The 19,848-nt window shown below is 42.0% G+C and overlaps 1 long non-coding RNA gene across 1 annotated transcript; it reads left to right on the forward strand.

Moving 5' to 3' along the window:
• The first annotated feature begins 63 nt into the window (after nt 1-63).
• Nucleotides 64-12,301, forward strand: LOC148135371 (uncharacterized). Its single transcript, XR_015755249.1, has 4 exons — nt 64-447; nt 1,915-1,964; nt 6,503-6,549; nt 12,068-12,301. It is a non-coding gene; the product is annotated as an uncharacterized LOC148135371 (long non-coding RNA).
• The last annotated feature ends 7,547 nt before the right edge of the window (nt 12,302-19,848 follow it).

Raw genomic sequence — 19,848 nt, forward strand, 5'->3', positions numbered from 1 at the left:
AGATGTTTACATTCGGAGGAGAGACGAAGACATGAGGGCAGAGCTTTATAAGAAAAGGAAGACCGGTTGGCAAGGAAATAAGGAGAATCTTTTTCAGCCAGAGAGTAATGATGGCTGTGGAGGTCAGGTAATTGAGTAGATTTAAGATTAAGATAGATAGGTCTTCAGTATCAAGGGGTTGAAGTGTTACGGGGAGAAAGCGGAAGAATAGAGATGAGAAGATACTTATCAGCCATGATTGAATGACAGAGTAGACGTGATTGGCTGAATGGCCTAATTTCTGCTTCTATGTCTTATTGAATCATCGCCTATCCAACCTCTTTTTGCTTAAAGTCTGTCTACATCAAAATAAGCAGAAATATGTCTGAAATATGATTTTCGATATTTATCTGATATTTATCTCTTCTTTTATCCTATATACAAACCAAACCATTCAGGAAGGAACAGGTGAGATAGAAAATTGTGTCTCGTCTTTGTTAACACAAGCATTGAGTTGCATATTTCTTGTCCTTTTTTTGAATAATTTGAATAATACGACCGACTGCGACCATGTCACCCAGTGCAAAAGTGTGTTATTTATTCAGAGTGATATATTCTTTGATCGCATTTCTCAGGTTGCATCATATCTCAATTTGGAACTGTACATTTGAACGAATGTTGCAGTGAAATTGCTTTCCTCGAGTAACCTATGGTCTAATTTTCAAGCATTCCACGTTTCAGGAAGAATGGCAAAGCACTGGTCGGGGGGTGGGGGGGGGGGTGGTCTACAGGAGATGTTCAGATAATTGAGTTCATTCTGATCCGTTGACTGATAGATTTGTTCCAATATTATTTGCAATCATTAATCCACGAGATGTGGGTGCTGCTGGCTAGGATATGCCCATTTCTAATAGCCCTCTGGGAATATCATTTCAACTGTCTTCGGGACCCTTCAGTTCATCTTGTAGGTAGCTGGATCCATACTGATTAGATGAAAGGGGATTCCACTATTCTCACCCGACAACATTGAAAGAACCAGTTAGTGCTCCGAATCAGGGTGGTGTGAGACTCGGAGGGAAACAGGGCAGTATTCTCAGAATCCTTCTCCTCATGAAGTGTCGTGGTAGTGGATTCGCAAGGGACCATATGTCTCATGTGTCAGTCGACTTTACATTTAAAACCTTAGAAACTATTGACATGAAGTGTTCATTCCTTCCCACAATCCAAAGATGTTCAGGTTTGGTGATTTGGCCATGCTGAATTGTCCATAGTATTCATGTATGTGTGGGTTAGGTGCAATCGTCGGGGTAAATGCAGAGTAATAGGGTAGAAAAATGGGTCTAGGTGGGTTATTCTTCAGAGGGTCGGTGTGGACTTATTGGGCAGAAGGGACTGTTTCCACACTGTAGGGATTCTATGATTATATGATTCGCTAAGGCCTTAAGGATTGTAGTGGAACAGCGGGACCTTGGGGTTCAGGTTCAAAGATCTCTGAAAGTGAACTCACTGATAAACAGGACAGTGAAGGAGGCTTTTGGTGCACTGGTCTTCAACACATGATGACAGATGTTTTTTAAAATGAATTAGAATTCCTTCATGGTGGGATTTGAAGCCAGACCGTCAGAATATTATTGGGCCTCTGGATTAATATTTTAGAATGATTCCACATGGCAATCCATTTCCCTGTATCCAACTGAATTTGTTCCTTATGGATTTGCGATGTACCAATAGAATATTAAATGAGTACATTGTTCTCTTGTCTGTTATTTTTGTGACCTCTTCAATTGCCTAACCAAGTTAACCAGACATTCCTGATTCTTTGGCTTTTTTTCACAGTTAGATAATTAGATCAACTGCTTAAACTCTGTCAATGTTGTCAGATCAGAAGAACGGAAACATAAAATGCCATTTAAAACTGTTTATTGTCGCTTTCAGGGAAGGACCTGTAACTTTGGATCAGGATACTAGGATGCACACACTCGACTGTAAGTGTTAGGATCAATTTGGTAATAATACTTAAGAGCATAGAAACAGGAGTAGGACTTTAGAATCTGTAACCTGTTCGGCCATTCATGGCTGATCTGTGGCCTAATGCCATATACCATTCTTTGGCCCCTATCCGTTCAATATTTTCACTTATCGAAATTTCCCAAATTTAAAATCAGCAACAGACCCAGCATCCACTGATGTTTGTGGAAGATAGTTCCAACCCTCCTCAACACTTTTTGTGCAGAAGTCAGAAGAAAGTTATCTAATAGTACAACGAGATCTTGATTAGGTTGGCAAGTGGGATAAGGATTGGCAGATGGAGTTGAATTTAAGTAAGTGTGAGGCGATGCATATTGCTCAGACAAACCAGAGCAGGATCTATACAGTTAATTGTAGGACCCTGGGGAGCGTTGTCAAACAGAGAGAATTCGGGGTGCAGGTACATATTTGTTTGAAAATGGTGTCTCAGTTGGACAGAGTGGTGAAGAAGGCGTTTGGCACGTTTACCTTCATTGGTCAGAGCACTGAGCACAAGAACTGGGACATCACGGTGCAGCTATACAGGATATTGATGAAACTACCTTTGAATACTGTGGGGAAATTCTGCTCGTACTTTCCAATCAAAGCATGTTGTTAAATTGAAAATGGAGCAGAAAAAGATTTCAAGGATGTAGACGGGATTCGAGGATTTAAATTATAGACTTGGGGACTTTGAGGTTGAGGGATGACCTTTTAGAGATTTACATATCATATGGGGAATAGATAAGGTGACTAGCCAAAGTCTTTTCCCAGGTAGGGAATTCCGAAACTCGAGAGCATAGGATAAAAGTGATGGGGGAAAGATATAACAGCGACCTGAGGTGCAACTTCTTTTACTGAAGCGCGTCTTTCCGTGCTGGATAATGTTATTAACTTAACTTTTTCCTGAGATCTAACATGAATGCACTGGATCAAATTCACCGATCATCTCTCCTCGTTCTCGAATCCCCAACCAGTGGAAATAGTTTTTTTTTTTTATCTACCCTGTTCCTATGTTTAAATATTTCTTTCCCATACTATATACTTTCTAACTGTCAACTAATTGTAAAACTGAATACACCTGCAAGTGGAATACTTGTAAATTCTTTGTCCTCAAGTGGGCAAACATGTTGACTTCAACAAATTTATTAGTGACATCAGTAATGTGGAGTTTCTTGCTCCTAATGCTCTCAGTCCATTGGAAATGACAAACGGATTTGGGAATATTGAACATTTAGTAATTGGCTCATGATCTGATCCTTAATAATTATGCAGAATTGATTAGTTCAACATGCAGAGTGGCCCCTATTTGAGTACCAATTGCATTTTTGAATTTCAATTGGACAGAATTCCGGCATCTAGACAATTTTTCATTCTATAGGTGTTCTCAGTAAAAATATCCATTTAACTAATGCGTCACATTTTAGTGAGAATTAGTATTTGATCATTATTACCGTGTGACTCACTGTTGCACTGTAGATTTATTCCTGGCGTTTTATTTCAATATTCATGTCTTTCAGTTTCCAGTTAATAATTACTATCAATATAAGCCAATTGATAAGAAACCTGAACAAAGTCAACAACGCCGTTCTCCTCATTTTCTTTCCTGAATTGCCCCCAAATACAGATCCAGTGATTTTATGAGATTAGGAAATGTCACACATTCTTCAGTGTTTAGTGCATGCACACGGGACAATAATCGGCCTACAAGCCTAATGCACTACTTAATGAGATTATTGCTGATCTGATTTTATCCAGAATCGACATTCATGCATAACCACCCGCTTTGTCCCATCATAATAAACCCGCTTGGGAATCAACCATCTAACTCTCTTTGTATTAAAAAAAATACTGCATGCAATGCCTTTTGAGGAAGCGAATTCTAAAGACTCATAACTCTCTGACAGAGAAAATATTTCCTCTTCTCCGTTTAAATACGCAGCTCCTTATTTTTAAACAGTGACTCCTAGTTCTACATTTCCCCACTGGGGGAAACAGCCTCTCGATATTCGTCGGGAAAGGGTACTATGTTTCAATTCAGTCACCCCTGAATATTCTGAACTCCAGAGGATACAGGGCCGAGCTTAACTAGCCTTCCACATGAGGCAATCCACTCAGTTCAGGGATTAGTCCAGCAAACGTTCTCTGAACTGCTTCTGAAATAGTAACACCCTTCTTTAAGGACAGTGAGCAGTGTATAGTACTCCAGATGTCGAAACACCAATCGCCTGTATAAACGAAGCATAACCTTCGGACTCCTGAATTCAATTGCCCTCACAATTGACCGTACTAGTATTCCTGATTACTTAATGTGCCTGCAAACGTATCTTAGATTCATGCAGGAGGACACACAAATCCTTCTGTGCCTCAGATATCTGCAACATCTCAACATATAGATGAGCTTCGTTCTTACCCTTTCTGCCAAAATGGCAAATATTACACTTTCCCACATTGCCCTCCATTCGCCACATGTTTACCCACTCACTTATTTTCTCGATCCCTTCGTAAGCTCATAACGTCCTCTTCACAAGTCACTTTTCTATTCATAATATTCTTTGTCCAATCAAAGCCTTACATAAGTTATTGCCATTTTAATTCAGGAGAAGCTAAATTCTAGAGACATTTGTAAAATGTCTCTATTTAGAGATTATAATATCCATTGGGGATAAGGTGGAAACAGTACATGCATGCATATAAATTGCCAGAAACAATCAATAAGTTCCATGATTGCTTCCTTTGGCTTTCACTAGAATAGTGCCCTATATAAATTTAACATCAATTCTACATTCATAACTGTGGCTTGAATAATAAAGGTCTACAGCACAGAAACAGACCATTCAGCCCCTTTGGAGTGCAACCATCAAAAGCAGCCACCTCATTATTCTCTAATCACAATTCCCCTGCACTTGGGCCCATCGTCTTGGCATTGCAAGTGCATGTCTAAATCCTTCTTCAATGCCATGTCTAGTTTCTGCTTCTCCCACAGTCAGAGTTCCAGACACCCCATCACTCTCTGATTGGCACTGTTTATCCTCATCTCCCCTCCAAACCAACTGCGCTTTACCTTCAATCTCTGCCCCTTGCTCTCTCGTCCTTGATCCCTAATCAAGGGAAGACATTTTCTTCCAGGCTACCTTATCTATGGCCCTCATTGTCTTTTCAATCACACCCATGCCCCCCACCACATCTCCACTTCTCTAAGGAAAACAACACCAGTCTATCGAATAAAATAAGACATGCTGAATATCTAAAATAGAAGCCGAATAGGCTGGAGATACTTGGCAGGTCTGGCAGCATCTGTGGAGAGAAGGAGATAGGGAAAAAGATTTAACATTTCAAGTCCGGTTGTTTTCTTCAAGACTGGATTTGTTGAGTTGCTACAGAAATTTCTGTTTTTATCTCAGTGTACCTAATCTCTCTTCACAATTAACACTCTCTGACTCCAGATAACATCCTCTTAAGTCTCTTCTGCACCCCATCCAACGCAATCATTACCTACCTCAAATATAGCCATAGAGTCATAGAGGGGAACAGCTTGGAAACACACCCTTTGGTCCAGCCCATCCATGCCGACCAGATATCCCAACCCAATGTAGTCACACTTGCCAGCAGCCGGTCCATATCGTTCCAAACACTTCCTATTCATACACCCATTCAAATGCCTCTTAAATGTTGCAATTTTACCAGCCTCCACCACTTCCTCCGGCAGCTCATTCCATACACGAACCACCATCTGCGTGAAAAAGTTGCCCCGTATTCTCTTTCATATCTTTCCTCTCTCACACTAAGTCTATGCCCTCTAGTTCTGGACTCCCCGACCCCAGGGAAAAGACTTTGCCTATTAACCTTATCCATGCCCCTCATAATTAAGATCACCTCTCAGCCTCCGATGCTCCAGGAAAAACAAACCAAGCCTGTTCAACCTCTCCCTATAGCTCCATGGTAGCACAGTGGTTAGCCGTGCTGCCTCACAGCGCCAGAGACCCGGGTTCAATTCCCGACTCAGGCGACTGACTGTGGAGTTTGCACATTCTCCCCGTGTCTGCGTGGGTTTCCTGCGGGTGCTCCGGTTTCCTCCCACAGTCACAAAGATGTGCGGGTCAGGTGAATTGGCCATGCTAAATTGCCCGTAGTGTTAGGTTAAAGGGGTAAATGTATGGGTGGGTGGCGGGTCGGTGTGGACTTGTTGGGCCGAAGGGCCTGTTTCCACACTGTAAGTAATCTAATCTAATGTTCAAATCCTCCAACACTGGCAATATCTTTGTAAATATCCCCTGAACCCAAGTGGATACTCTACCTGTGTGGCTTACTCGACGCTGTATACAACTTTTATGTTACGTCAAATCTAAAATCAAGATCAATTGTGGTGAATAAGTCAGTTAAGCTGCCACTTGTGCATCTCGTAAACCTGACACCTGTAATTGTTTCTTACGTTAGAGGTATAAGGCTGAGGAATAATATTTAATGTGCATTGATCTATATCCTTTTTCTTTACATATATACTCATATTTTTCAGATCCAATGATCAGCTGGGATCCAACAACTGGAACTGTCCCCGAAGATGTAAGCTAATTTGTCTTGGCAGCATTTTCTACTCCTTTTCAAAATTTCACAGGGTGCAGACAGGAAAGTGGAAATGAGTTACCACCAAGACATTCCCTGATATAATTAAATGGTGTTGCCGATTCTAAGGGTCAGATGAGATAATGCTCCACCTAAATTGCAATTTATGCGATCTACCGTGCCACTGATTATGAAGGGCGAAAAGACAATAGACAATAGACAATAGGTGCAGGAGTAGGCCATTCGGCCCTTCGAGCCTTCACCGCCATTCAATATAATCATGGCTGATCATTCCTAATCAGTATCCTGTTCCTGCCTTATCTCCATAACCCTTGGATTCCACTATCTTTGAGAGCTCTATCCAACTCTTTCTTAAATGAATCCAGGGACTGGGTCTCCACTGCCCTCTGGGGCAGAGCATTCCACACACCCACCACTCTCTGGGTGAAGACGTTTCTCCTCATCTCTGTCCTAAATGGTCTACCCCGTCTTTTTAAGCTGTGTCCTCTGGTTCGGCACTCACCCATCAGCGGAAACATGTTTCCTGCTGCCAGAGTGCCCAATCCTTACATAATCTTATACATCGCAATCAGATCCCCTCTCAGTCTTCTAAACTCAAGGGTATACAAGCCCAGTCGCTTCAGTCTTTCAGTGTAAGGTAATCCTACCATTCCAGGAATTGACCTCGTGAACCTACGCTGCACTCCCTCAATAACCAGAATGTCTTTCCTCAAATTTGGAGACCAGAACTGCACACAGTACTCCAGGTGTGGTCTCATCAGGGTCCAGTACAGCTGCAGAAGCACCTCTTTGCTTCTATACTCAATTCGTCTTGTTATGAAGGCCAGCATGCTATTAGCCTTCTTCACTACCTGCTGTACCTGCATGCTTGTCTTCATTGACTGGTGTACAAGAACACCCAGATCTCTCTGTACTGCCCCTTTACCTAAATTGATTCCATTAAGGTAGTAATCTGCCTTCCTGTTCTCGCCACCAAAGTGGATAACCATACATTTATCCACATTAAACTGCATCTGCTATGCATCTGCCCACTCACCTAACTTGTCCAGGTCACCCTGGAATCTTCTAACATCCTCATCACATTTCACCCTGCCACCTAGCTTTGTATCATCAGCAAATTTGCTAATTTGCTAATGACAAGCTAGGGAACAATAGACCGTTGAGCCTGACCTGGGTGGTGGGCAAGTTGTTGGAAGGAATGCTGAGGGACAGGATGTACATGTATTTGGAAAAGCAAGGACTGATTAGGGATAGTAAACAAAGCTTTGTGCATGGGAAATCATGTCTCACAAACTTGATTGCGTTTTTTGAAGAAGTAACAAAGAGGATTGATGAGGGCAGAGCAGTAGATGTGATTTATATGGACTTCAGTAAGGCGTTAGACAAGGTTCCTCATCGGAGACTGATTAGCAAGGTGAGATCTCATGGAATACAGGGAGAACTAGCCATTCGGATACAGCACTGACTCAAATATAGAAGACAGAGGGTGGTGGCGGAGGGTTGTGACTGGAGGCCTGTGACCAGTGGAGTGCCACAAGGATCAGTGCTAGGTCCTCTACTTTTTGTAATTTAAATAAATGATTTGGATGCGATCATAAGAGGTACAGTTAGTAAGTTTGCACATGACACCAAAATTGGAAGTGTGGTGGACAGCGAAGAGGGTTACCTCAGATTACAACAGGATCTTGACGAGATGGGCCAATGGGCTGAAAAGTGGCAGATGGAGTTTAATTCAGAAAAATGCGAGGTGCTGCATTGTGGGAAAGCAAATCTTAGCAGGACTTCTACACTTAATGGTAAGATCCTAGGGAGTGTTGCTGAACAAAGATACCTTGGAGTGCAGGTTCATAGCTCCTTGAAAGTGGAGTCGCAGGTAGATAGGATAGTGAAGAAGGCATTTGGTATGCTTTATTTTATTGGTCAGATTATTGAGTACTGGAGTTGGGAGGTCATGTTACGGCTGGACAGGACATTGGTTAGGCCACTGTTGGAATATTGTGTGCAATTCTGGTCTTCTTCCTATCGGAAAGATGTTGTGAAACTTGAAAGGGTTCAGAAAAAAATTACAAGGCTTTGCCAGGGTTGGAGGATTTGAGCTATCGGGAGAGGCTGAACAGGCTGGGGCAGTCCAGAACTAGAGGGCGGTCCAGATTTACTGTGAGAGGTGAAAGATATAAAAGAGGCCTAAGGGTCAACCTTTTCACGTGGAGGGTGATACGTGTATGGAAGGAACTGCCAGAGGCAGTGGTGGAGGATGGTATAATTGCAACATTTAAGAGGCATTTGGATGGTTATATGAATAGGAAGTGTTTGGAGCGATATGGGCCGGCTGCTGGCATGTGGGACTAGATTGGATTCGGATAACTGGTCAGCATGGACGGGTTGGACCAAAGGGTGTGTTTCCATGCTGTGCATCTCCATGACTCTATGACCTGTGATTGTTCTGCATCTTTCACAGATACATCTTCTCTTTGTGTCAATAGTGAACAAATGATTGTGGACATTCATTTGTGGTGTTCTTTCATTTAACTCCGAAGAAATATTAGGTGTTGAGATTAAAGTGAAACAAAAGATGCAATTTAATTCAATAAATGATGCTCCAATGATGATCACCAAAAATAATCATTGCTATCCTCTAATTTTCAAAACAAATGAATTCTGGTAAAATGTGACGCAAGTTGGAAAATTGTTTAATTTGATTTGATTTGCTTTATCATGGTACCGTGTACTGTGATACAGTGAAAAGCATTGTTTGTGCGGCATACAGGTAGCTCATATCTTACATAAACAGATCAGGGTAACGGAACAAAAGTGCTGAATATAGTATTACACCTACAGAGAAGGTACAGAGAGAGAGATCAACTTCAATATTTGAAACGTTCTTTTGAAAACCTAATAATATGGGAGAAGAAGCTGTTCTTGAACTTATTGGTATGTGTTTGCAAACTTTATATCTTCAGCCCGACGGATGAGTGTGAAGGAAAGTATAACCCGGGTGGGAATGGTCTTTGCTTATAATGGCTGCTTTACCTTGAGGCAGTTGGACGCATCGAAGGAGTCAATAGTTGGAAGGCTGGTTTGCTTGATGGACTGGGCTTTGTTTACGGTGCTCTATAAGACAAGTTACATTTTCATGAAGTATTGTTGAAAATTAAACATCATAATCATACAAACACGCAAGCAAGAAACAAAGGGCAATAGGGAAATCACTCGGCCCTTCCGTCATATTCCACAATCTAATTAGCTAGCAGCTGATCTGATTGTAGCATAACAAAGAGAGAGAGAGAGAGAAACCGAGAGAGAGAGTGAGTGATTGAGAGAGAGAGAGAGAGAGAGAGAGAGAGAGAGAGAGAGAGAGAGAGAGAGAGAATCACAGTTTGTAAAAGTATGGTACATACTGTAAGACATTGTTAAGGTCACAGTAAGAGTACTGCGTATAATTCTGGTTCCCTGCTACAGAAATGATCTCTTTAAACTGGGACATGTGAAGAAAAGACTTCTAAGCGAGTTACTAAAACTGGAAGATTTGAGTAGCAAGCAGCTTTGGAGTGGTGACCATAGAGGGGTTTATCAGATCAGCAGTGAGGGAGATAAGCTGAGTAGACAAGTTCTTATTCCCCCAGAGAATGGGAGTCTAAAACCAGAGGGCATAGCTTTAAGGTGAGAGAAGCAAGAATTAAAAGGGACCAGAGAGGCAGCTTTTCACACAGAGGGTACCAGAGGAGGTGATGAGTATAATTACAACACTTAAGACATCTGGAAAAGTACTTGTGCAGATAGGATTGAGAGGGATATGGGCCTATCGCAAACAACTGGTTCTAGTTCAGTTTGCAAAACCTGGTCAGCCTGGACGAGTTAGACTGAAGGGTCTAATTTCGTGCTTCATAACTCTGGGCGAGCAATGATTTCCTTCCAAAAACCAAAGCAGTTTAAAAAGATTATCTGAGAGGCACTTGATATGCCATATTTTTTAAGTCTGCTGAAGGCAAACTGCAAAGTGGAATGGGGCAAAATTGCTCTCCCTTCAGCCTGTGCAAACAAGATAGTCCCAAAGGGGAAAATTATTTCACTGCAAAACGGTTTTAGCATTCTATATTTTTATGGTACTAAACTTATTTTGATGTGTTTATTACGTTTTGTTTCTTCATTCATGGGACGTGGGCATCACTGGTTAGGCGCAGTATTTGTTTTCCCTCACCAATGATTGCCCTGACAGCAGCTGGGAATCAGCCCACATTTCTGTGGGTCTAGAGTCACACGTAGATCAGACCAGAAAAGGATAACAGTTCCCTTCCCTAAAGGATATTAGTGAACCAGTTTCATAGCCATCATTAATACACGTAAATCCATATTGCGTTTTTTTTTAGAAACTGGAATCAAGTTCCATTATGTACTATAGTGAGAATTGAGATTACTGGTCTAGCAATAATGACACTAGGTTTTATGCTTCACCCACACGAGGTTGGATAGCTAAAGCGGAAAGACACATTATTACTGTAATGGTTGTTTATTGAGATGGAGGATGGTCAGTGAGACCTGGGTGCCCCATAGACACCAGTCACTGAAAGTCAGCTGTGCAGCAGCAGCTGATGGCTAGGAAGGCAGTTGGTATGTTGGTCTCCATAGTGAGAGGATTTGAGTCTAGCAGCAGGAATATCTTGCTCCAAATGTACATGGTGAGACTATACCCTGGAATACTTTGTGTGCAGTTATGTCCGCCTTACCAAAGGAAGAAAGTTCTATCTTAGCAAGGAGTGCAGCAAAGGTTTAAAAGGCTCATTCATGGGATGGTAGGACTGACGTATGAAGACAGAATAGATGAATTGGAATTATATTCACTGGAGTTTAGAAAGAAAATGGGAATCTCACTGAAACCTTATAATATCCTAACAGGTGTACACAGTTTAAACATAGGAAAGAAGTTCCTAGTGATTGGGAGACAGTCCAGACCAAGTGGGCCGCTGTCTAAAGGGGATGGGCTAAGACTGAGATGAGGAGAAATGTCTTCAACTAGAGAGTTGGGAGCCTGTTGAACTATTTGGCACAGAATGCGGTTAAGGTCAATACATTGTATGACTTCAAGAAGGTGTTAGATAGAGTTAAAGGTAAAGGGAATCAAATGGTATTAGGAGGTGGGAGTGGTGAAATGTGGAACATTCCAAATATTTATTCATGGGTTGTCTGTGCTGCTCATTTCTTGCGAATCTCTTAATGACCAAAGAGCCAAAGTCAAGCACATAGATTGATCAATAGTGACAGTAATGAATGAGTGAGCAGGCTCAAAGGGCTGAATGGCCTTCTCCTACTCCTACTGTCTAAGTTCCAATGGACTTTTATGTCGGTCAATATGCATGCCATCTATGGGAAAGACCCAGTATGAATAACATAAAGATAAGGATGGGTGATGGGAGCGGGGAGAGGAGAGACAAATGAAGTGACAGACCACTTCAATTGTGCAATGTTATTCACCAGTATCAAACGTTTATTTCTCTTCCAGTTGGAGTATGTATATGATACGGTAGATGCTACAGATTTATGCACAATCTCCGGACAACATTGGAGGAGAGAACCTTCCCTTTATGCAACAGTGAAATAGCAGCCATCAAACTCATTGTAGTTCACCAGTTTGGTCATGATGGTAGAAATGGTCAAACAGAGCTTAATTCATCGCTTTATTTCTGCGCTTTGTTCTGAACATTTGGACGCCAATCACATCGTTAACAATAAACACTTCTCCATACATCCAGTCGAGCCTCTTTGACCTTCAGCTACGTTGGTGATTTTAGTGTTGCTCTTCTGTATTGAAATTATTTTTAATTGCTTACTTGGGAACTTTCCCTGATTCAATTCTATATTGGCAAGAGATTCTAACCATCACTCGTTGACATTTGATGCTATCACCATCTGTGAATCCTTACTCCCCACACCCCGAACCCCTACCTCCCACCACCATTATCAATATTCTGGAGGTTACCACTGAAAGGTAATCTAACTATCACTCCTTGACATTCAATACTATGACCATCACTCAATATACCACCCCCCCGCACCCCCCCACACACAATCAACATTGAATGAGAATCTAGCCATTGTTCCTTGACATTCAATATCATCACCATCACTGAATCCCACTCTGTCCATACTCAGTTAAACTGAATCAATATAAATACTGTGGCAACAAGATCACGTCAGAGGATGGGAATTCTGCAGCACATAGCTCACTTCCTGACCCGCCAATGCCTCCGCATTATCGATAAGGCACAAGTCAGGAGTGTGATGGAATGCTTCCCACTTGTCTGGATCAATGCAACACTTGAGAAGCACTTTGCAGGGGAGTTGACTGTCATTCTTTGTCTACATGGAGGGGATGGGAGAGTGATGTCTGGCTTTCTTGCAGGCTTTGAATGGTACAATAATGTATCTGCTTCTCCTGCTCTCAGTTCTATAGCAAACTGCTCCACGCCCTGCAGCTGGGCATTTTCTGTTTCTTGGTGCCCATTTGTCTCACTGGAGTATCAACTGCAACTTCAGAAACGATTATCACAGCTGTGATGCCACTATGATTTGTTGAATCTTTGAGTCACAGCAGTTCAGGTTCATATTTCAAATAGTTATTTCTCTATACATATATTTAGTCCTTGCATGACCTTCAAAAACTGCTTTACAGTCTGGACAGTTTTGTTATACTGACTCTTTAGGACAAGATTTTGTAATAAACTGGACGGAATTCAACAAATCTGCAGCAACCATTCTTTTTTCTAATTTACCTGTGTGACTTAAGTGACCAACATTTAGTGCCCACTTCAAGCTTCCCTTGAACTGAGGGGGTTGCCAGACCTTTCAGAGGGTAGGTGACAGTCAAACACATTGCTGCATTCCTGGAGTGGCATTTAGGCCAGACCAGGTGACGATGACAGATTTCCTTCCCTGAAGAACATTAGGAAGCCGGATGGGTTTTTCTAAGAATCGACGATGGTTTCATGACCATCAGTCGATTAGTAATTGCAGCAGGATGTTTATTTTCCGCAAATTGTGCTCAAATTCCACCATCTGCCATGGCAGGATTTGAATCCAGTTCCTCAAAATGATAGCTGACGTTTTGCGTTAGTAGTCTATCAATATCACCAGTAGACCATCACGTATATATAATACTGTGGTCCCTAAAGATTTAGAGGTGGCATGAAACCAGTCTTAAGAGCACGTAGTGTAGGTATTATACAGCACAGGATGTTTGTACTAAAGAGATCGGAGTAGGAGTGGGCCATCCACTTCCATCTTTCCATTGTTCACTCATGGGATATGGGTGTCCTTCCTGGGGCCAGCATTTATTGCCCTTCCCTAGTTGCCCCATTGAGAAGGTGGTGGTGATTTGCCTTCTCGAATCGCTGCAGTGCATGTGCTATATGTTGACCCATAATATCTCTGGGGTGATAATTCCAGAATTTTGACCCAGTGACACTGAATGAACGACGGATATATTTCCCAAGTTGGGGCGATGAGCCATTCGAGAAAACCATGGCTAATCTGACACAGTCCTCCGTGTTGCCAACTCTACAGGCCTCAACTCTCAGTTAGCTAAATGTTTTGAGTGAGCCATCTTCTCCAACCCTCTAGGTATTCAAATTCCAGATATTGGCTGTCTTCTGTGAGAAGATATTCTTGGACCTCCCAATATTATAAGACTGCACCCCTTTATTGTATCGAGAGTCTGCATTATAATGTATGGCCGCAATGTATAGCTAGGAAGAGAGAACTTACTCAGTTTCACATCGTAGCTTTTCAGAGGCTACATGTTCGAAGATTTAACAAGCAAAGTGAATAATGTGGATCCTGTACATGTACTATATCTGGACTCCTGGAAGGCATTTGCTGAGGTGCTGCACAAAAGGGTAATTCGCAAGGTTTGATTATATGAGATTGGGGTACTTTATTAGTTGGATAAATGACTGTCTAATGGTCAGTAGACAAAGAGTCAGGATAAACGATTTATTTTCTGGTTGGCAAGAAATAACTAGTGGGGTGCCACAGGGTTCGTTTCTTAGACCTCAGTTATTTGCAATCTCGATTATCAACGTGGATACTGTGATATAAGTCCATCACCATAATTACAGATGATGCAAAAATAGGTAGGATGGTAAATTGCGATGAGGGGATAAGCACCTTACAATTGGATACAGACAAGTTGGGAGTGGTCTAGAATGTGGCAGATGGAGTTGAGCGTAGACAAGTGTGAAGTCAAGCATTTTTGTCAGAAAAATGGGAAGGTGACCAATTGTTTAAAAGGGGAGAGACTTCAGGGTGCTCCAATGCACAGGGATCTAGTTGTCCTTGTTCATGAGAAGCAAAAAACTGGCATACAGTTGCAGTAGATAATAAAAGAAGGCGAATGGTTAGTTGGCTTTTTATAGCTAAGGGAATAGAATATAAAAGTAAGAAAGTATTGTTGCAATTATGCAAGGCACTGGTGAGAGCACACCTGGAGTATTGTGCACAGTTTTGGTCCCCATATTCGAGGAAATATGCAATGGCATTGAATGCAGTTCAGAGAAAGTTCATTCGATTCATCCCAGAGGTGAGTCGTTTGTTATATGAAGAGAGATTGAACAGTTTAGCCTCATACTCTCTGGAATTTAGAAGAATGAGTGGAGATCAAATTGAACTACTCAAGATGATAAGTGTTGTGGGTAATATCACAGAATCCCTACAGTGCGGAAACAGGCAAGTTGATCCAACAGGTTCACATCATATTTCTGAAGAGTAACCCACTCCAGTATATTTACACCTGACTAATGCACATAAGCTATGTATGCCTGAACAATATGGACAAATTATCGTGGCCATTTGTCCTAACCTGTACATCTTTGGATTGTTAGAGGAAACCAGAGCACCCAGAGAAAACTCACGCAGACACAGGGAGAATGTGTAAACTCCACAGAGACGGCCACCTGAGGCTGGAATCGAACCTGCATTCCTGGCACTATGAGGCAGCAATGCTTACCACTAAGGCACTGTTTCAACCCTGAACAGATGTGGAGCAGGTGCTTCTTCTTCTGGAACATTATAGGATGAGAGGTCAAAGCTTTAGGATACGGGGTAACACGTTTAAACAGAATTTAGGGGACACTACTTCTCTCAAAGGGTTGTGAATCTATGGAATTTGCTGCCTCAAAGTGTGGTGGATGCTGGGACAGAAAGCAAATTTATGGAGGAGTTCGACAGATTTTTAATTGGTAATTGGTTGAAAGTATATGGAGAGAAGACAGGAAAATGGGACCGAGGAGCACATCCGAATGAGCGAATGGCGAAGCTGACATGATGGGTCAAATAGCCTAATTCTGCTACTACATCTAATGAACCTACGAATGTGGTCGAGAGTTGGTTGGCTTTCGTTCTCTCGTCTTTTGTGTCTCCAAACTCAATGTGTTCTCTTTCTCTCGCAGTTGATGTTGTCAATTCTGTTGTGTCCCAAATCAGAATGCTTGAAAATGATCAGTAATCTGATTCTATGAATGACTGAACAGCATAGGTTGTGAACTGCAAAAAGCTAAAGAACAAAGGGACTTGAGGTGGGCAGTGCAAGGGAGTACTGCAAGCAGTTTTGCTCTTAGTATTTAAGGATATATGTTGTTTCAGTAGAGGCAGTTCAGAGAAGGTTTACTTAGCTGATTCGTGGAATGGACACACTGTTGTGTGAGCGAAGGCTATTTCCTGTGTTCTTATGCTATTCCCCCATGGCAAATTAAGTTCACAAGATAATAACATAATGATCAGCCAAAGGAGCACGTAATTTAACCTTAATACTTTCTTTTGAAACGTGTGAAATAATGAAATTTTAAGCAGCCGTACATTCCTGATGAAGGGCTTTTGCCTGAAACGTCGATTTCGCTGCTCGTTGGACGCTGCCTGAATTGCTGTGCTCTTCCAGCACCACTGATCCAGAAATTGCACAGAATATGTTACCTTTAAAAGAGAGAAAGTGAGGACTGGAGATGCTGGAGATCAGAGTTGAAACGTCTGGCGCTGGAAAAGCACAGCGTTTCGGCAGCATCCGAGAAGCAGGAGAATTACTATTTCAGGCATAAGCCCTTCTTCAGGAATGTGGGGGAGTGATGTGGACATGTTGGCATAGAGAATACTGATGATTGGAGGAAGAACGCCTCACCTTCTGCCTTTGGGGCTCTTCAATACAGACATCATCGTTTTCCTATTCTCCCACCTCTATCCAGATTCAATCCTTCAACTTGGCACTGCACTCTTGAGTTGCCCTACCTGCCCATCTTCCTTCCTACTTATCCACCCATCCTCCTCTCTAAACTATCATTATCACCCCCATCTACCTATTGCCTTCTCAGCTACCTTCCGTCCTACCCTCCTATTAATCTCTCACCTTCATCCACCCCAACATTCCTGATGAAGAGCTTATACCTGCAACGTCGACTCTACTGCTCCTCGGATGTTGCCTGACCTGTTGTGCTTTTCCAGCACCACATTTGGACTATTTTTAACAGGGCTCTGACTTTTATTTCTAGCTGTGCAATGCAATGTCTAGGTAGTCTGTGATATTGTGGCTGTAGTTGACTTGTCAGATGAAGTTTAAATATTGAAACCACACTCGCTCCAGAGTATGTGCATATCTCTACCTTATACCTTCTCTGTCACAACAAAAACAAACGTGGAACAAATGTGTATCTATATCATTATGCACTACAAAAGTCAATAGTTGAATGAGTCCAATAGCATGCAGTGTCAGTATGGCCTTGAACACGCTGCCTCTGAGAATCCAAAGTGAATCTGTGAAGCTGGACAATCATAAGATGTTACATGATAGCCATTCAAGTTCACAGCTGCAAAAAAACCACATCATTTCCGAACCGTTTAAGTATTTTTGCTGAGCAGCTGAACTGCAAATTTATCAATGATCAAAATAACTATTTGCAAATTGATCCAGATTAGAACTGTGAAGATGATGCAATTGTATAATGGCCCACATCATTTTTTTGTTAAAAAAGACTACAATTCCAAATTAAAAGCTTTTCACTAGTTCTATTTTATACAGAATAGAATGAAACCACCAGAACCGAAAAATATTCAAGGATTCAGATGCAACAAAATCTATCATGTTAGAACCTTTGCTGATTTTTAATTCCTTGTATCACTTTTGGCTTGAAACTTAGAGGAACAAAGAAACAGGAGGACATTCAGCACCTCGAGCCTAATCCACCGTTGAATGAGATCATGGCTGACTTGTGACCAAAGTCTGCATACCTGCCTTTTAGTCATCTCCATTAACAGCTTTACTGAGCAACTATTGATACATTTCAGATCTAAAACTGAGCTGAGAGCTAAAAGCAACATTTGGACTGTGAGCTGCAGTAGTTTTTTTTGTTTTAAAAATTATTATTTGTTTCAGAGGCCAGGCCTGGACGTTAATTGCAGGGTGATGTTTGTTGAAAGTGCTTTGTAGGAGCTTCAACTCCAGAGAGGCCTTAGGTTCTGTCAGATGGTAGATGCTAAATGTCAACAGAGGCGAAGGCCAGTCGGGGAATGGGAGAGATCAGAGCTTGAACTGGTTTATGGTCTGCGCATTAGTCAGAAGTATTGTCCATGTGAAAGCTGAGGGAGATGAACCCAGGTGGGGACTGGAGCAAACTGCAGGTGAGTGCCCAGTATGGCCTGGAAATGAGTGCTTGGCATGGTCCGGAATCGAGGACTGGAGTGACTTGGAAGCGAGTTTCAAATTCCTGTAAATCCAGACCCACAGAATTTTCCCCAAAAACATACCCACCAGTGGCGTCAGGCTCACTGGTCGATATTTCCCTGTCTTTTCCTTACCCCTGTTCTTAAATTGGGTGTCCACGGTGGTTCAGTGGTTAGCACTGCTGCCTCATAGTGCCAGGGATCGGGCGTGGACTCCACCCTTGGGCGACAGCCTGTGTGAAGCTCGCACATTCTCCCTGTCTCCGTGTCTGATTCCGCCGGGTGATCGATATCTCTCTCTATCAGTAATGTGAATGTGCGAGTGCAGCTATCAATCTGTACCTGTCATTCTCTGCTGTGTGAATGTGTAAATGCATTTACAAATGGGTCTATGTTAGTTTCTACTATGTGAATACTTGACTGCAGTTATGGGACTTTGCCCATCAGCCTCTGTTGTGTCAATGTGAGTCGAGTTATCAATCTGCTCATGTTCATTTCTGCTATGTGAATATTGGAGACCCGTTATCAACCTGTTCGTGTCAGTTTGTGCAATGTAAATCAGTCAAGACAGTTATCTGTCTGATTCTGTCAGTTACTGTCATGCGATCACGTGAGCATTGTCAATCTGTCCCTGTCAATTACTGCATTGCAAAAGTATGACTGCGGATATGAATACGTACCTCACGAATATTTCACATTTGTGATTGCGTGACTTTAGTTATCAATCTCTAACTGTAATATGAAAATCAAAGTTCAGTTTTCGAGCTGTTCATGTCAGATTGTGTCTCTCCATTCTTGAGTGAAGTTGTCACTCTGCAACTATCAGTTGTGCAAAATGAATGAGTGAATGTGTTTACCATTCCCTGCCTGTCAATTTTGAATTTGTGACTATGTGGGTTTGGTAGTCCGATTAGCAAAATTAGATCACGCAGAAAATAGGGAGAGAGAAATACCCATTTGGATTCAAAATTAATTTGTCAGTCAGAGAGAGAAGGTGCTGCTGGAGTGTTTCTTTCAGACTGAGCAGTGGTGTGCCATTTATATAAATCATTGGGATGTGAATAAAGGAAGTAAGGTTAGTGAATTTGAAGGTGACACCAAAATTGGTGTTGCAACTGACAGTGAGAAAGGTTGCTTCAAAGTACAATTATATCTTGGTCAGATGGGCCAATGACGTATAATTTAGAGAAATGTGAGGTGCTGCATTTTGCGAAGACAAATCAGGGCAGAATTGAAACACTGAATGGGGAGTATTGCCAAAGAAATCGAACTCGGGTTACAGATTCATAGTGCAGGCAAGTAGAGTCGCATGTAGACAGGGTAATGAAGAAGTCGTTTGGCACACTTGCCATCATTAGTCAGTGCATTGAGTACAGGATGCCATGTCGTGGCTACACAGGAGATGTGTGAGGCTACGATTAAAGTCTTGCATTAAATTCTGGTCTCTGTGATATCGGAGAGATGTAAGTATCCAAGTTAGTTCGCTGAGCTGGAACGTATGTTTTCAGACGTTTCGTCACCATGACTAGGTAACATCATAAGTGAGAGTGTTTGTGCTGGTGGTATGTCCCGCTTATCTAT

This window comes from Chiloscyllium plagiosum, unplaced genomic scaffold, assembly GCF_037043375.1.
Source record: "Chiloscyllium plagiosum isolate Xiang-an unplaced genomic scaffold, Cpla_swu_hap1 HiC_scaffold_49, whole genome shotgun sequence".
Classification (NCBI taxonomy): domain Eukaryota; kingdom Metazoa; phylum Chordata; class Chondrichthyes; order Orectolobiformes; family Hemiscylliidae; genus Chiloscyllium; species Chiloscyllium plagiosum.